Genomic DNA, 12,968 nt, shown 5'->3' with positions numbered 1-12,968 from the left:
CAGACAGGTGTCAGAAAAGATTGACGGCAGAATGTGGATTTAGTGCATGCTAGAATGTGTGCTGGAAGTGTTTCCTAAAAAATCAGGCTTCGTTTTTGAGGCTCCTTTGTTTCTTCAGATGGATGCTAATTGCTCAAGATCACTCAGAAAGTTCAGATGCAGATTTGGGACTAGAACCCAGAAATGCTGTCCTAGCCATGTATTTATAACAGTGACACGTTTCCTGTTACAGGAATAGACAGTATTCATTCATGTTGCTTACATTGCCATAGCAATCAAAATTTATTTATAGCATAAAAACCCTAGAAAAGTTATGCTGAACTATTTTAGCATAAAACAATTTTAAGTTGCTGAAGTATTACACTAAAACATTGTCTTAATAGCTCACATTATCCTTTCTACCATAAATATTACTTGTCTTGCTTTCAATATTACAGTGGTGTGTTACTCAAGGTTACATTTGTTAAAATAATAATATTGGTGATATTATCATTCAATATTGTACAATATTGAGATATGGTATGTTTACTGGATTATATTTTAAACATAGAAAAAAAAGCAATTTGGGGAAGAATTAATGTGGGAAATGGTATCTCTTATTTTTATAAATAATTTTCTCTTCTAATAAAAAACAATTATTAATACCTAGTCTTTAGAAGATACATCTTTTATTTTTTTCTTTGCCAAATTTTGCTGCTTTAAACGTGTTTAACACTGAGTGTTTGATAGTATGCTTAATTAAAAAATATTCTAACTTCAGTTTAGGTCTTCTTATTCAAGTGAATAGTCTTTGAATGGCTTAGCATATGACTTGTTTAAACCTTATAATACATTTTCTGCATTTGGGTTATTAAAATAAAAATATAGCCATCATCAGTGATAGTATTTGCAACAAATATCCAAACAAAATTAAACAAAATATATCACTACAGGTGTTAAAAGATTACTTTCATCTATTTTTATCTTAAAAATTAACATAGGAAATAGAATAGTGACAACTTGCATTTTGGAGCTGAGAAACCAAATCAGAGAGCAGTCATTGACTGCTTTTGGATTGAACCCAGGTGTTGCAGGATTCTGTAAAACTTCATACATTAGTGTCATTTTCTTTTCTCTGATCTGTTACCTTTAGTCCTGAGAGACAACTGGGGGATGGGGAGGGGGATAGATTGGAGAAATATGTTTTTGCTAATGTGGCGGGTGGGGGTTGGGGGGGAGATGACATGATCTGGCCAATGAGCACCATGGTTTTGCTTCTGAAAAGTGGAGGGGGGCCGTGAGTGGAAACATGGAGTATTGGCAGGTCTACTGGAGGGATGAAGTCCTTCTCTCTCCATACTTAGGCTTATTAAGTTCTAATGGTAATCATAATCATCCGGTTGTGATTTGGAAGCCCGGTGCCTCCATTCCCTTGAAAGGCTTTCTGTTTTGTAGGTTTCTTGTTATGCTGCTTCCTGAAACTCTATGCCAATTGATGTTTGCATGTTTCTGAAATGGCAAGGCGCCTTCTAATTGCCTCTCCCACTACACGGTGCTCCGAGCTGGCAGGCGCCCTGCTTGCAGGTCACTTTCCCCGTCACACCACCTAGGGCTTGCCAGGGGTCCGTTCAAAGGGCAAGGCGATGCCAATTATTTTCGTTCCTGGCATTTACATGAAAGGTATAATATATGTCCTTTGGGAGGGAGGCTGCTAAAAGGGAATTGGGAGTTTGGTTCCCTTAGTAATTCCCACAACCTCAGAGTTTCTGAACGAAAGGAGAAATGAAAAACTGAAACAATGTGAGGAGGTAGAATAGAAGTGCTTTAGTTAATCAGTAAATTTAGGGTTCACTAGGTGCCAGGCAATATTTCAAGTGCTTTACCTCTACTCATTTGTTTCCATGATGCCACAGTTCTAAGTAGTGGGTACTGTTATTTCTCCCACTTTGTAGATGAGAAAACTGAAGCCCACGGTGTAGCAACTAGTAAAAGGCAGAACCGCAATTTGAATTTAGGTTGGCTTTGAATCTTGGTGATTGATCATTTTGCTATCATCCACCTTAACGTAGAATCCATTGTTTCAGGAATATACAGCTATTTAACAAGCAGAAAAGCAAACGATGACCATGATTCAGAGAAAGAGAAATACAGTGAGGCCATTCTCTATAAATCCCTTCATCCCATACTTCCTCATCTGACAGCACCTGTGACAGCACAGTAGCTTCCTTGGGTTGTTTTATATCTCTTCCTACATCTGCAAAAAAATACATCTAATCATTGCAGGCTTCCTGTACAAAAATGACGGCTCTAATTGCTCTCCACTTGACAATGTGATTGGTGATGTCCTGACAAACTTCAGGGCAGGAGCCTCCAAGGATCACATGAACACTTTTGTAAGAAATCTAGGTAAACTTATGCAATATACAACAGATAACCTGCCGCTGAAGAGAGCGAACCCACAGACATAGTTTGTCCTTCCCTCAGCACTATCCAGAATCATGATCCTATCCTCTACTCCTGAAAGGTTATCCAGTATCATGACTCAGAAAATCTTCAATAGATAAAGGACAACACGCTTACACAAGGCTGGAATTCATACTATAACTGAATCCATTATGCCTTATTTTGAAATTAATCATTTACCTTAGCATCTATGTAGGCTCCATACTCTTCAGCATTAGTTGTGATGTTTAGAGTAAGTGGCCTTTGACCTGGAGAAGGAAGACAAACAAACCCACAGTTCAAAGTCAGCATGAAAGTAATAGCAATAGTATTGCAGATGCATTTTCACATGTGTGTTAACCATTGTTTCAAGTCAGATTCCAATTGTAAAGGCATTTACCAGTTTGGAGGGTCAGATGAGACGGAATATCAGTGTTTGTGCCCCTGTGCTTTAGGTATCAGCTCGGACAAAAAGGTGAACGGGTCTAAAATGATTCCTGGAACTGAACAATGAATGTAACTGAACTCAGGAGGGAGGGGCAGGCGGCTGCTGGGGAAAAGGGTTACTAAAAGATCAATTGCACTCTTATCTTGTTAGTCATTAGATAGCCCATTGATGCCACCTGCTTACTTTAAATGTAAGAGCACAGGCCAGCCCTTGGAAAGCTGCCACCCACCGTCGCTTCGGAACTCCCTTTCTTTCTGCTCTAGCGATGGGAAGGAAAAGGCCAGACTCTGACCCTTAGAAGCTAAGCATCTGTTCCTCTGGTAAATGCAGATGTGAGGGCAAATCAGAAGGCAAGCCTTTCCCCGGGGGGAGAAGGGAGGGTGCGTTCAAGGAGTATACCAGAATAAGAGGAGTTGGTAAAGTTAATATTAATGTGAACTCCTGAGACATTTCAAATGCAAAAAGTGAAATGGCTCAGAATATTTTCTTTCTTTTCAGGTAATCATCTGTCTCAGATCTGAAGTGGCCATATATTAAATATGCACAGATTATTACAAATGTTTTATTTGCATTAATGGTCTTTGAGAACCACTCTTTTTCAGTTGTCAACTTTTCTTTCCCCAAAGCATTAAAAAATGGTTTACCTGTCTTAGTATAATATCAGTTGCCAACGATTAAAGGTTCAAAAGAAATATTATATATTTTCTAAAGTAAAGTAACTGAGTGCTCACCAGTGGTAGACAGGAAGAAACGTTATTTATTATTATTTTTTTAATAATGGTAATAGGATCTTTGTCCTCAGATGCTATTATCTACTTCTCTCTGCTTCTGCAAACTCCAGCTGTAAATGGGCCTCTCAACTTTTTTCTCACCCCCTAATATTAACCTCAGCCAGTCTGGTGATGGGAGGACTCCAGATCATCCCACTTTGTTGCATAAAAGTATTTATTTCTCTTTGAATAAAATTAGCATAGTTAATTTACATTGTTTGTTTTTGGTGGTATGCATATTTATTATTTATTGATTATAACTATTCAAGCAGTTATTATTTATTTTATTACCAAGGAATAGCTTTCTCTCTATGTTGAACATTCCCATCCCAGTCAAAAACATTCTGCAAGCAGTAAAATGCTAATTTAGGAGAGGAATGGAGAAATGTAGAAGATACTTAACATTTGTCCAAGCAGTGAGATCATGAAGCTAACTCGTAACCTGTTAACAACTAATTACTGCTCTCTCATTGGCTCATTTTTGTCTCTAAAATTCAAAGTATTGTGTGTAAATTCTGAATACTTAAAACTCATTCCTACCTAAGCAGAAAGTCCATGGACAGGTTTTCCATCAAGTGAGTCTTACAACTGTAAGGGAAAATCAAGCATTGGCTATACTAATAAAAGGGTAATATGCTAATTAGACCAGACATATTCCGGATGACTTTCCGGATATCCTTCCGGACCAAGCCATGTTGGTGGGGCTGAGGCAGAGGAAGTTAGGGGCGATCAGGCCGGCAGGGGAAAGCAGTTAGGGGGATCAGAAATGTGTTGTATTTTCTCCAGATTCTTGCCAACACATTATTTTTTGTCTATTTGACAAATATCATTCTGATAGGCGTGAGGTAGTATCTCATAGTGATTTTAATATGTATTTTCCAGATGACTAGTTGAGCATGTTTTCATGTGCCTTTTAGAGAAAGAGTATTCTTAAACTATAATTCGGGGGTGGGGGGGGGGGGAGGGCGGAGTCTATGATATGCAAGAAAAAATAAGTTCCAAGTAATAGAAAAGTAACATTTTTATCATCAAGTTGAAAAAGAATAAAGTATAATTATGAGTATATACCAAGGAAAGAGAGTACATAATTCAATGTGAAAAAACACACACCAAAACTCAAGAATTAAAATAAACCAGTTTGGAGAAAAACTACATCCAGTGACATCTCATCTAGAGAAAAGGGAAGTGAAATAAACTTAAGTAAAATAGAGGTTCATTCCAGTATCATCTTGTTATTCTTTACATCTAAAAGAGAAATATTTATTTTGATAAGTTTTGAGAAAACTTCACAGCCTTAATATTTTTATTATTTAAAAATTCACTTTATTCTCCCTGACTAGTATCCTCATGCCCCGATGATGATGATGATAAACTCCTAACTGTACCTTCTGTTTTAGGAGCCTTGTGAAACTGATAAGGAAAGATTAGCAATTTTGCTTTCCTGCATGTTATAGCCTGAGGAAGCTTTTGAAATCACAACTAATATCGTCACTTCCCCAATTAAAACAACAACCCTGAATGTTCTGAGTGGAATGAGCTTTCACAAATTACCTCCTAATTTGGAGCCTCACATTCCAGAATGGAAATTTAGACAATCAATTGGGAAGGGCTGATGATGTTTGAGCAGGGAAGTGAATGAACCAGAAATCCAATTGAAGTAGATGAAATGTATGTACTATAGATCAGAGCAGGACAGAAAGTGGATCTATTCAATAATAATTTTAGCAATATTTAAAATTTAATAGTACTATTTTAAAGTAACATACTATGTTAATAATATAGTATACTGATCTTACAATAATTCATAATAATAACAGTACTAAATTTAACAGTAAATAGCCTTTTTTAGGACTATTAGATATGGAGGATACAGACGTAAACTAGTTGGTCAAGGTCTGGGCTTTCACAGACAGAAGGCAGACATAAAACATCACATAACTGAGAGAGAGAGAGAGAGAGAGAGAGAGAGAGAGAAGTGTGTTCTGAAAATGTCTAATTCTAGAAGAATGTTTCTTGTTACGTTAAGCTGAGTCTAAAGTTGTGAAGACTGTATAGTAGGCTATTGTTATAGTCCAGACAAGAAAGAGATTAATGAGAACCTAGGCTTAGGTGGGAGCTGTGGGAATTAAAAGGAAGAAAAAGATGCAAGAGGTATTTCAGAGACAATCAATAGAAATTGGCAACTGCTGAGATATGCAGTAAAGGGAGGAAAGAGACATGGATTACAAAGTTGGAGCCTCACTGAAACTGGGATGCTATTAACAGAAATACAGATGTCAAAAAACAAACTAGTTTGATGGAGTAATGATGAATTTGGGTGTGGTACCTTGTGTTTGATGTGTCAAAAAGTCAGAGATGACAGTAAGTAGCTGGAAGTGTAGGTTATAAATTAGGGAGAAACTAGAGCTAGGATTCGGGTATCCTTTTGATGGACAGGTAAGAGAAAAAGAGTCCCGGGAGAAGTGGGTGCTCTGAGAAATGACATCATTGCGGGAAAGCACAACTGGAGTTAAGGCGTTTAGGAATAATAGCAGTTAAATACTGTTTCCCACGGGATCCACACTCAACTTTACAGGGGTTAACTTCATTTTCACAACAACTCCCAGGGAGTAGATTGTGTTATGAACCCTGCTTTATAAATTAAGAAATGGAGGCACAGAGAGATTGCTACATCCATACAGCTCATAAGCAGTAGAGTCGAGATGCCAACGTAGAGAACTTAGCCTCAGAGCCTCTATCCTTAACTGCAATGCTGTTGTAGGTCTTAGGCAGAGTGAGTGGTTTTGAAAAAGAGGCTTGCTGTTATTAAAAGGGAAATCCTGCAGATTAGCAAAGCAGACATTAAGGGCATAAGGCTGAACTTGAGAGTGAGAGCAACATGTATGAGAAACATAGGCGAAAGAGTGGGTTTTGATATTAAGCAAATCGCCACTTATAAAATCATTTTGTTACACTTTTTTGACAAGTGTTATGAAGGAAAGTTCAGGATTCGATGGGAGCCTATATTAAAGTTCCAAACGATTACGTAGGAGGTGTAGGGGGTGGTTCTGAGGGGAATCTGCCTTGAGAAAGTGACATTTCCACGGAAGCCTACTTCATGGTAGGAGTTAGCAGGACAAAGAGGGAAAAGAAGGGCACGCTGGATTTGAAGGCCCTTAGGCAGGAGGAACTTGCAAGATTCAAGGAGTAAAGAAATCTGGGGCAAAGATAAGGGGAAAAGGGCTTACGGATTTTGGACTTCATCTGAAGAGTAATGGGAAGATATGAAAGGGATTAAGTAAGAGCGAGTGCCAAAATGAAGGCTGAGAGTTTAAGTAAACTGTCCAAGATCATACAGCTACTAATTCACGGAGCCAAAAGGAAACCCAGGTCATCCCAGCTCCAAGGTCCCTTCTCTCACAAACTAAATTATTGTCCAGGACCGGGTTGCAAAATGTGTAACAACCAGCTCTCTGGGGAAAAGGCAATGATTTGTAGCATTTGCTGATATCAGTGGTATTTACTAATATTGCTGATTTCTAGCTACTGATAGGAAGCTACCGGATGCAGAGTTGGGAGGAGACACTCTATGTCACACCATTATGTGGGATTTCTAATATTCAGACACAATAGGTGAAAGTATCCTCAGGAACATGAAACATAATGCAGTGTATAGCAACAGTTAGAATGTGATGAGTTCTATGTATTTATTACGTTTGCTTTTAATATAATGTATTAATTCACAATATTTAATAGTATTATCTCCTGAGTAGGTACCAGCTGGCACCAGCACACCATGGTTACCACCTCAAAGAATCATTTCTTAAGGGCACATTTTTATTTATCCTGCTTTAGTTTGGGGAGATGATCCCAGGAATCTTAGATAAACACTCAGTTATGTCTTTGCACTTATTATGTGGATCATCAGAGCATATTTAGTGAGAATAGTGTGTGTTTTGTTTGTTTTGTTTACTCCACAAGCAGGCCAAGAGTAGTGAGGTGGGGGTGTGTGTGTGTCGGGGGGGGGGGAGGGTGGGGGGGGGCAGAGTTAGGCAATGTTCTCCTTGGGAAACCAGGTGACCAATAGTGAACATTTCCGGCTGACTCCTCACCATTGCTTTCGGACAGAGGAGCAAGGTTCTAATTTCAAATACCAAATACAATCTTATAACTATGGAATTGGATCTAAACTTATACTCTCTGTAACTCATCATCATTCAGTTCTATTATTGTCATGCAACCTCCTCTTAAGAAAACTATTGGGCCCTAAAATAAAATGCTCAGAAACATGCAAATGAAAACAGCTTAAAACCTCAGACTTTGGCAGTGGTGCTTGAGTTGCTGTGGCCTCAGAAAGGACAATCATAATATTTTTCTGGCTGTCTTGTCTTGATTTATAATTTGAATCCCCATAAATGATCATAGAGAGGACAATTATCAAAGAAATAGAAAGGGCAATTATCATTAAATTGAAAACATATCACACATTCAACAGGATGAATGACAGAACTAAAAAGAGATTTTGTGGATCTTGTAACTGTTCCAGGAGAAGTTAATGGGAGCAACTTCACCTCCCCACCTCCTCCAATTAACCAGATGACTTTGGTTTATTTTCCTTTTTTTTTTTTTTTTTTGTCCTTAGATGATAACACAACCACTCTTAATCTACTCTGCCTGAATACTGACACTACTTCAGATATGTACATTTACGAGACTAAACCAGTTGCTGTTTGCCTAGTGTTAAAAAGAGCTTTATTTTATTTTATTTTTTTTTTAAAAAAGAGTAGAGAAAAATTAGTTCTCTTGTTTGTACATTTGTGATTTCAGGGAACTGTCTACACACCCGTCTCATCTGTTCTTTACCCTTGCAATGAATCTTTTTAAGTGAGTGAACATGGTATTTTCGTTCATGAAGTTAAATAATAGACTGGACGTTGAAATTCCCCTAAAGGGCTTTTGTCTTGGTTTGATGAATTGAACAAATTAAAATCTGAAGTATAGCCCTGGCCAGTGTGGCTCAGTTGGTTGAGTGTTATCCCATGCACCCAAGGGGTGGTTTTGGGTTCACAGGCAGCAGGTCAACGTTTCTTTCTCCCTCTCCCTTCCTCTCTCTCTAAAATCAATAAAAACAAAATTTTAAAAATCTAAACTATGGGACATTTGTTATTATTACTATAAATATGGAAGTAACAGGTAAATGTTTATAAATGCCTTTTGTGGGGAATTCTTAACATTTGTATTTACTATTTTAAGGAGTAGAATTAAACACATTCTCTTGAAGGGGTAAGGTCTGAAAGGAGAAAAAAAAACAAGCCCCAAAATATTTTGTTAGTATATCCGTATAGTAAAAATAGCAGTGGCAGGAATGTCAATATCTGCTTATATGAAACCTAAAATAATTGGATCCAATAGATCCTGATAAGGAATAATAAGGTTTCCCCCTTTCATGTTAAGTGGGGTTCACAGAAAGATAAGTGCTAGCATACTTATCTTTGGAATACATGGATCATGAAGAAACTAAATACGGAACGATGGAAATGCTCAGGTAAATTTAACTTGTATTTATTTCATCTGGCCTCTGCTTTCTTCATTCTGCTCCTGACTGGGCCAATCACCTACCAGGTTAAACATTAGCTAATGTTTAACCAGGTTAGGTGTGTTTACATGAGGATAAAGAACCATAAGGTGATCCCCTCCCACTCTAAGTTATAGAGCTCAGACATTATAGTAATGGACAAAAAAGTGAGATAAAATAATTCAAAAGCAAGAAGGAAAGAAAACTAGTATTTACTAATCACCTATTATTTGTCAGGTACATTAAATATTTTAATGTTACCACTGTCTGGTATCAAACCAGTGAGTCCTGTATTTGTGGGTCCTCCTCACCCAAACAAGAACAAATCAATTAACTTTTACCATGTAATGCTGTGACTTCTGCAAGTACATTCTCCTTCATGTCGGAGGCCGGATGTGTGCCTGCCATGTGGCAGTTCTGGTGTTTTGTTGCTTGGAGAAAAGAATATATGCAGTGTGTCTGGCTGCCAGTAATATTCCATATTAGTGCTGAATATTTTCCTTTTAAAAACCAATGATTCTCTATTGCATCATCTTTTTCTTTTTTCCTATCTGGTATCTTCCACATGTTCTAGAGAAGTCTTTCCATGTAAGAAATATTCGGCAACTTTGTAAAAAAAAAACAAAAACAGACCCAATTTCTGTTTGGAAAATGGGAGTTGGATTGGGGTTCTATTCTATAAATGTGTGTTTTGAGGAAATAAATCGTTAGATTTATCAATTCAATCTTGGTCAATAAATTAATTTTGAAATACTACTAATCTCTATAAACAAGAGGCAGTTTCCTTGAAACGTTCCCCAACGTTCTGAGTTCTCTGAATTTGTTAAACCTCAGCAATCACAGTCTGTTGATTAAGTGATTTACTTTTGGTCATCCTCACTAAGGGGGTGGTGCTGGGGAAATCCCCTTGAATTCTCGGAAGTTATTCTTTGGATATGATGTTTACTTCCTTTGATGTCATAATTTCTCTTGATAAATTTAAACATTTATTTTTAACTTGGTTGTTCAAACTTAATCATATTCTGTTTCAGTTTCTGTGCCAAATACTGTTGAAGTAAAAAGGTCAGTTCATGAATCAATATACTCACATCTTGAATGTTGAGTCAGTAAAAAAGTAAACATAAGATTATTTTAATATATTTTACTGTGTTTGCAAACATGAGAAGAGTTTTTAAATAATAAAAATTGAAAACCCATCTACTCTAATACAAAGTATAAATATAATACAGTCATGTTAATAAAGTTTACTTATCATTAATATTTTGGGGGATTGGTACATTTTTATCAATTATCCAGGCGTTTTTTCTTTAAAGAGTTTTCACTGATTTTCCATAGAGAGAAGAAAGAGAGGAAGAGAGAGAGAAACATCGATTGGCTGCCTTCCACTCGCCTATCACCGGGGATGGAGCCCAGAACCCCAGCATGGGCCCTGACCAGGAATGAACTGGCAACCCTTTGGTTCATGGGACAATGCTCAACCAACAGCTGGGGCTTATCCAGGTCTTTTATTGAAATCCTTTTCAGCTGTATTTAATGCTCACAGGAATCCCACAAGGTATGCCTTGTTGTCTGATTTTACAGATTTTACAGCTAAGAGAAGTTAAAAACGTTCGTGTCCAGAACCAAGCAAACATCAGAGCCAGAGTGAGGACTTAGACCCAGGTGTGTCTGATTCTAAGGCCTGCCAGTAGCAAAATACAATTGTTGTTTTTTATGATACCAACTATGATCAGCTATTCTGGAGGCAAAGTAGATCTTGTTCATATATTTTGTGTTTCTTAAAAGAGTTTCAGTTTAAAATTGTCCAGATGAGAGATGATATTGGTCCTCATTTTGAAGACATTTACATAAATTAGAATGTCAACCTCTCTGCTCATAATCTTCCCCCGACCCCAATCGGATTCCCAATTTCCCCAATCTAAAATTCAAAAATATTTGTTTCTTCTAGTCCTATATTCAATAGGGGTTCCTTTACTTATTCATTCGTTAATTTAGCAAGTATTTGTGGCTCTCTCATTATACAGAACACTTTTTTCTAGACCCTGGAAAAATAAGAAGCCACTGTGGTTTTGAAATTTATATTTGGATGGGAGGGAGAGAAAATAACACATACATATGCATATATGCAAACATAATTAAAAAGTAAGGTGAACTAGTGATAAATACAATGAAGAAAAATAAAATGGGTTAAGGACCTAGAAAATATTACGAATAACAACTTTTATTGAAAATATATTGCTACTAGAGGCCCAGTGTACAAATTCATGCACCTTGAAAGGAACTGTGGGCCACAACGCTGCGGAGGGCACAGGGGCAAGTCTCGGCCCATCCTCAGCACCCCTGCCTGGCTCCTCCCACCACAGCGCCCAGTCCCCTGTCTGCTGGTAGTCCCGTTCCCACTGCCGATGCTCCCATGTGCTGACAGCGCGGAGCGATTGGGGCTGGTTCCGTCAGTGGGTGGGAGCAGCAGGAGGAGGTAGAGAAGCCCTGAGGGGTGATTAGGGCCGGCAGCTGCTGCTCGCACCCACTGATGGTGCCAATTGGGGCTGGCGCTGGGTGCCGGCAGCAGGTGTGAGCGGCGGCTCTGGCACAGGCAGTGGGTGCGAGTGGGGCCAATGCTGTTAGCAGGTGCAAGCGCTGGGTGGGACTGTGGCGTGCGCGGGAGAAAAGAATTTTCAGTAACCACCAAAGGCTTGCCCTGATGATAGCATTATAGCGGCTGGAACCTCGCCTTGGTATGCCCCCCCCTCCCCCCCCCGCAGCTCACCTGCTTCACCGCGTCCGACACCCACCATGTTCCGCGCTATGCCGCCTACTGCTGATGCCCACCATGTTCTGCATGCACCCCCTGGTGGTCAGCACACATCATAGCAACCAGTTGTTTGGTTGTTTAGTTGTTCTGTATTCGGTCTATTTGCATATTAGGGTTTTATATAGAGAGACTGCCAGACACTGGTCTAAGTACATTATACAGATTAATTCATTTATTCCCACAGAACTTTATATGGTGAATATTGTATTTGTGGTAGATTGAAGATGGTGGCAAATTATTAACCACTCCTCAAGACTGAGATGTAGAATTTAATTCCTCTCCCTTTGAACCTGAGTTGGCTTTAGTGACTTGCTTGAGGAATGGGTCTCAGCCTCACCTTTAAGTAGACTAGAGACTTCTGCCTTGTTTGTTCAGAGCCCTGAGCTGCCACGTAAGAAGTCAGACTATGCCCTAGCTGGTTTGGCTCGGTGGATAGAGCATTGGCCTGAGGTCTGAAGGGTCTCAGTTTGATTCCAGTAAAGGGCACATGCCTGGGGTTCAATCCCAAGTAGGGAGCAAGCTGGAAGCAGCCGATCAATGATTCTCTTTCATCATTGATGTTTCTATCTCTCTCTCCTCTCCCTTCCTCTCTGAAATCAATAAAAATACATATTAAAAACAAACAAACAAAAAAGAAGTCAGGCTAAGATTTCCATCCTGTGAGAAAACCCAAGCCACACAGAAAGATCAGGTGTAAATTGAGGCCCAAGAGAGATCCCGGTGTACAATCAACCTGGCAATGAACCATGGTAAGATGGCCAGCCCCCTCATGCCTTCAAATGACTCCAATTCCTGCTGCTATTGGACTGTCCCAGAATGATACCACCAAGTGAAAACCACTCAATTGTTGAAAATATTTTATTGAAAAATATATTACTTTTATTGAAAATATATTACTACTAGAGGCCCAGTGTACAAATTCATGCACCTTGAAAGGAACTGTGGGACACAGGCTGCAGAGGG

The sequence above is a fragment of the Myotis yumanensis genome, unplaced genomic scaffold, assembly GCF_028538775.1.
Source record: "Myotis yumanensis isolate MYYU_CA2020_CCGP unplaced genomic scaffold, mMyoYum1.0.hap1 SCAF_2, whole genome shotgun sequence".
In the NCBI taxonomy this organism is placed as follows: Eukaryota; Metazoa; Chordata; class Mammalia; order Chiroptera; family Vespertilionidae; genus Myotis; species Myotis yumanensis.
This window is presented reverse-complemented; position numbering follows the sequence as displayed.